We start from the raw sequence: 6,258 nt of genomic DNA, 5'->3' as shown, positions 1-6,258 counted from the left end.
ATGACTGACAGCTTTGTCACCAGAGATCATCGTTGTCATCTGACATGGAGAAGAAGTCCAGGGCACCTCTGGCCACATGAGCACCATCACCTGAGCTCCTTAGAGCAGGTAACATATGAGACATAATAGGTTCTGAAGCTCCACCACGAGGTTCCCGATGATCAGGAAGGATTGAGGAGTCAGAGCTGGCTTGTCCCAGAGAGGAGCTAAGGCAGTCATTCCTTTCGGATATGACTACCAAAGCAGGATAGTCACCCAACCGGGCCTTTGCTTCTTCCTCTTGATTTCTGTGTTCCCTCAGTTACACTGCCTTAGGTCACCTGGGTTAAACGTCTCTTCAGCCAGGCTCTCCCTGGTCCTGCAAGGGAGAAGCTGGCTGCAAGTCTTGTGGTTTATCCTGCAAATAGTCCTCACTATTTCAGAATTAACAACTTCAGTCAGAGAAACATTGTCATCAGATATGTGTTTACAAAGATAGCACTGATAGTGGGATTTTTATTAGCACTATAACATCTTCCAACCACAAACTTTTAATGCATTTCTTCTAAATACCCATCACTGAGCTAGAGGCAGGAAAATGTTTAAGTAAATAAGATGCAACCCCTTCTCTCCATGAGCTAGTGGGGGAAATAGGCTGGTAAAGGGATCACTGTAGATGAAGGTGAAAATGTGAAGCCAAGGATGAGCCCAAGGTATCACATAAGGTAGGGAGGTGATTCCTGAACTCAGTCATTGAGGATGGCTGAGAGTTGGCCAGGTGCAGGTGGGGAGGACTTCCTCGAGGCAGAGAAGTCAGTGTGAATAAAAGCTCCTTGAACAGTGCTCGCTTTGGCAGCAAATATACTAAAATTGGAACGATACAGAGAAGATTAGCATTGCCCCTGCACAAGGATGACACGCAAATTCGTGAAGCATTCCATATTTTTCGAGACTGACTGCGCCACTGTTCCCCCAGCCATCCGCTCCTACTGAGGAGACTGAGGCATCCCCTCTCCTGTAATTATGTATAATAGCTCATGCCTGGGTTCAGGTAGTAACCACCTTCTTGATTGTGTCCTTGATGGACTGAGGAGGCCATCTGATAGAAATTCCTACCAGAGGCCAGTAACTTGCCAGTGATCACCAGCCAGGAAGTGTTCAGCTTGCCTTCATCCCTGCCTCCTCCTCGTGAAATAATAAAAATAGATGACACAAGTTACAGACTTGTGTTTATGTCCAGGTTTACCTGCAAAAAAAAAAAAACTCCTTGAACAGAAATGAGGAAACAAAGATGACTAATAAAGGAAACTGCATTAAGAAGGGCAAGCCTGGGACTTCCTTGGTGCTCCAGTGGCTAAGACTCCACACTCCCAATGAAGGCAGGGGGCCCGGTTCAATCTCTGGTCGGGGAATTAGATCCCAAATGCTGCAACGAAGACTGAGGTTCCCATGTGCCACAACTGAGACCCAGCACAGTCAAATAAACAAAATAAATAGAAAAAGAAGGAGGGCAAACTATAAGATGCTGTGGGACATAGTGTATGTGAAAGGATTCACAACAGCAAATGGTTATACAGTGCTTACTGTGTGGCTGGCAATATTCTGTATGTGTGTACATTTATTTTACTTTATTTATTTACTCGCTTCATTCTCATAACAACCTAATGAGATAAGATGATCATCCCCATTTTACAGATAAGAAAATCAAGACACAGGAAGTAAAAAGTAACTGCCCCAAATCACACAGCAAGTGACAAAGCCAAGACAGGCTAACGCTGGAGCATACACTCTGAACCGCCATACTTCACAACTTTATGATAGATTATTGGCATCAGCTGTGCTGGAGGAGATTGGGTGTTATCATAGAGGGCAAAGGCAGCCACTGAAGCATTTTATACAGAGTGGGACCATCACACACAGAGTTGAGGGGGCAGATTTCAGGGTAGGAATAGCCTTTGGAAGATTGGTAGTAGAAGAGGAGAAAGAAAAGTATAAACCAGGGTTATTGTATGAAAAGTGGAAAGGAGAAAATGAACTTGACATGAATTTTGGCATTTGAATTAATGAGACTTTATGGTTGATGAGAACTGGACACATGAGATGGAGTCAAGAATGCCCCCCAGAGTTCTAATTTGGATGAAAAACAGACTTTAGAGGGAGGGATGTAGTTTTGGACAGGCTGAGTTTCAGCTATCTGTGGGTCCCAGTGGGGATGGAGGGCAGGCAGTTGGATGTGTGGACATTTCCACGGTGGCAGTGTGGTCAACACCTTTGTGTGAGTGAAATGGAGGAGGGGTGAGGATAAATGCTACGGAAAGTCCCATGACCTATGCACCCCACACTTCTGAGTACTTCTCCACTAAACAGGTTGTCAGTATCTATCACTCATCAGTCTCTCCAAGGTCCTGACACATTCATTTTTGGCTGACATTCAGCTATTTCTCTACAAGCAGGTAAAGTTAGATTTTCACTTATCATACTCTATTCATTATTCTAATTTAACTTCTCTGCAGCCAGAGTTATAAGCAATTTTAGTTTTAAGCAAAGCGTTATCCTGATCTGAAAGATGCAATTGCTTTACACCATCATGAGAGGTCAATTTAAGATTGCAAGAGGCTGATAGCCTCATTTCTGAGAGCTCAAACTCATTTCAATGGTGTGGGGCTTCTCAAGCAGCTTGCTGAAGTAGCAGAACTCCTTTGCTGTTGTAGATTCAGGTCAGGGCATCTTAGCCAAAGAAATGGCCCCAAAATACTGATTACCTCCTGGTGTTCTCTTCAGCTTTCCCCATTTCAGTGGAAGACAGGAAAAGTGGCTTCTCTGATTGCAGGAGTCAGGGCTGTCTCTGGGCTCCATTGAGAAAACTAATCCCAGGAAGCCACTTCCTTCTGAGTCGGCCTCCAATCAGCTCAGCCACTTCATCTCATCTCCATCCTTCACCCCATTGGCCCCCACTCACCATATCAGGAATACCAGTCAACAAGAATCCTGCCATTGAAAACCATGGTATCTCATCTAGTACCATAGAACTTCATCACTGATTCACCCCTACCACTCTCTCATCCATCTTTATTTTTTAAACAGTTGTAAGAAATCTCAAGGTGGTGGAAAAGGTAATATTCTAACAGGTGGGTGTGATGACTGCTAGTTTTCTATACAAAAAACATTCTCCCTTTCTATTCTGTAGGGCTTCCCTGGTGGCTCAGACAATAAAGAATCTGCCTGCAATGCAGGAGACCTGGATTCAGTCCCTGGGTTGGGAAGATCCCCCGGAGTAGGGCATGGCAACCCACTCCAGTATTCTTGCCTGGGAAATTCTGGGGACAGGGGAGCCTGGCAGGCTACAGTCTATGGGGTCGCAAAGAGCTGGACACGTAACACTTTTCACTTCCTATTCTGTAGCGGGCAGCAAAACGCCCTGCTAGCAGACTGGAAGGGTCTCAACAAGAGCCCAGAGTTTCTACTCTCAGCTGAGAGTAAACACCTTTTGTCTCTTGACCCTTTCTCTTCTTCCTGCTGGCGTGCTGACAGGACAGCTGGAGCACCTCAGCCCTAGCCACTGACCTCGAGACTTCTTTCATAGGTCAGAAAACAACCTGATAATGTGTTTAAGCCACTGTACTCGAGTTTCCATTTCTAGCAGCTCAGCTACTATGAGTCCCTCTGAAAAAGTGGAAAATAAGGACACCTAGAAAGGCCTTCACAGCCTTGGCAAGTGTGTCTTTGGTAACAGCCACTAGAGCTCTGCATTGTCGTTACCATTATATGTGTTGGTATTCCACCCTAAATAGTGAGTCCTTGAAGGCAAACACACTGACTCACCCACAATTATGTAGCAGCACCTTGCAAGGTGAGAAGTTTACAAATGGATGTTGAATGAACAAGTGGAAATTGCACTGGGGTCTGGTGTTAATGACTGAGTCCCAGGAACTGGCCAATTGATGAAGCTGTGTACCACCAGCCTTGTAGGCAGGATACTGCCATTGTTACCAAAATGCAAAAAGCACCAGGCCCATTATCTCCATGTGGCAGTTGTTGAATCAGTACATCCTTGGGATGAGAAGAAACCCTTCTTAGGCATTCAAATATTCTGCCATGGTTAGTCAACTCCACAAAAAAGCATTATATATCTTTGCAGACTACTTTTTTCAGGGCTTCCCAGGTGGCTTAGCAGTACAGAATCCGCCTGCATTGTAGGAGACACTCGGGTTCAATCCCTGGGTCAGGAAGATCCCCTGGAGTAGGAAATGGCAACCCACTTCAGTATTCTTGCCCAGAAAATTCCATGGACAGAGAAGCCTGGTGGAGTCCATGGGATCACAAAGAGTCAGACACAACTGAGCATGAGCTACTTTTTTCATTAAAATTTTATGGAGGATCTTTGAGCTTGATAATTAAGCTTAACATCTACTTTGTGAGTTAAATGTCCTCATTGCCTCCCTTTTACTGATGAGAAGTCTGAGATCTGGAAGTTGAAACGACTCACCCAAGGTTATGTGCCATTCCAGGTAAGGGAGGGATCTGAACCCAGCTCTGCCTACACTATTCCTTGTTACCTCGCTGTCTTTCTACTTCATGTTCTCAGTTCCAAAAGGGGAAACATGGGGCATAGAAGGAGGCCTGTGCGTCCTGCCCTGTGATCACTAGGCTCTTCCAGCCCTAAGTGGAGAAGAGGGGCGGGGAAGGAGGAAGGCCATGAGCCACTGGTAACCTGAAAGCCCAGAGTCCCTCCTAAGACCTAAAAACATGTGCAGTTGCCTAAATTAAAATTAACACGCTGCTTGGCTGGAAGGCTGTGCAATTGTTTTTGAAGCTGAGTATATTATGTTCTAAATGTTTAATCTGGCAGAGGCCATAAAAGACGAGTTCCAGGCCATTTGGAACTTATATTGCAAACAAGATAGTCTGGGAGGCAGCTTAAAAAAACTGATAGCTATCCCAACAGAGTGGCACAGACAAATTGATCTGGTTCAGATGGATGCAAGGCAACAATTTGGGGTGAAAGAGACTCCTTCTTTGACAGGAGACAGGCAATGATAAAAGCAAAATGGTCAGCTGTCGGGTCTCGCTTCCTGATGCTTGGGGAGGCTCCATTGAGATGGCAGGAAAAATCAATATAGCCAGGGCAGACATGTTGATTCGTGGTGCCAGACGGTCACAGAAGGCAATCCTACCCTTCAGATATTGAGAGATGCCCATTTAGCATGTTCAAGTCTGATGTACCCCATGCCCCAGAAGGCAGAGCCTCCCAACCCGAAGCCTGCAGCAGAAATAATCACATATATAATGGCAGGAAGGGATTCTCCTATTGAAGGCTTCCCAACTGAGGGGAAAGTACAGCATGGTAGCTAAATGCTCAGGTCTAACTGTCAGAGAGATGTGGATTCAAATCCTAGCTCTTCTACCTACTGAAAACATGCCTCTTTGTACTCAGTCTAGGCCTCAGTTTCCTCATTGAGTCAACTTCTCAAAGAGGAGTACTGGTCTACCAGCATTGTGGTGAGAATTAAATTAATAATTGGCATTGTTGCTGCTGTAGATTAAGTGTTGAATAATGTGAGCTGCTCGTATTAAGTTTTCAGGATGCCAAAGAGCGTGGACCAGGCATAGCAGTATTTCAATGCTGGGAAAGGTCACAACCCAGCTTCTCCTTTTGGTATTGCAGGAATTAGGTACATTCTTGGCAATGGACACTGTCTGGCATCTTTCAGTTACTATTATGACAAGGGTGTGGCAGGAGGGCTTCAGAGCAGGCATAGCTTGATGTGGAAACAAGCTGACTGAAATGTACCCTGGCTTTATCAAATTGAATCTTCCTTCTAGAAATAGCCTCAGGGGATGAAGACCATCACACTAAATCAAACACTTTATAGCTATTTACACTGATTTGTCACAACTCTGTAAACTGAGGCACAGAGAGGGTAAGAAATTTGCCCACAGTCACACAGCAGCCTTGGAAGGAGGCTGAAGTCATGCTTTTCCAAAACATGGATTTCTAAATCCAGTATTCTTTCTACTACATCACAGCTGTGCCTTTATTTATAGAAACGTAAATAAGATTGCAAAGGAAATGTTTGGCTTGCTTAAGAAAGTCACCAGTTTTTAAGAGTCTATAAAATTAATTTAACCCATCTGTCTACAGAAACTTACTGCATTAATTACAAATGCTGTTACCTGTTTAGTTAAAAAAGAACAAATATGTAAAATTGCTACTTGCAATATGATATGTGCACATCACCTAGTATTTTCCCACTGAGAGACATCACTGTGTAATAGAAA

General features: G+C 44.4%; 1 non-coding gene across 1 annotated transcript; it reads left to right on the top strand.

Moving 5' to 3' along the window:
• The first annotated feature begins 823 nt into the window (after positions 1 to 823).
• On the top strand, positions 824 to 926 carry LOC122703933. The gene has a single exon (XR_006343670.1). It is a non-coding gene; the product is annotated as a U6 spliceosomal RNA (small nuclear RNA).
• Positions 927 to 6,258: the final 5,332 nt, after the last annotated feature.

This window comes from Cervus elaphus, chromosome 1 (assembly GCF_910594005.1).
Source record: "Cervus elaphus chromosome 1, mCerEla1.1, whole genome shotgun sequence".
In the NCBI taxonomy this organism is placed as follows: domain Eukaryota; kingdom Metazoa; phylum Chordata; class Mammalia; order Artiodactyla; family Cervidae; genus Cervus; species Cervus elaphus.
The sequence above is the reverse complement of the archived record's forward strand: the minus strand, read 5'-3'. Positions and strand labels throughout refer to the sequence as shown.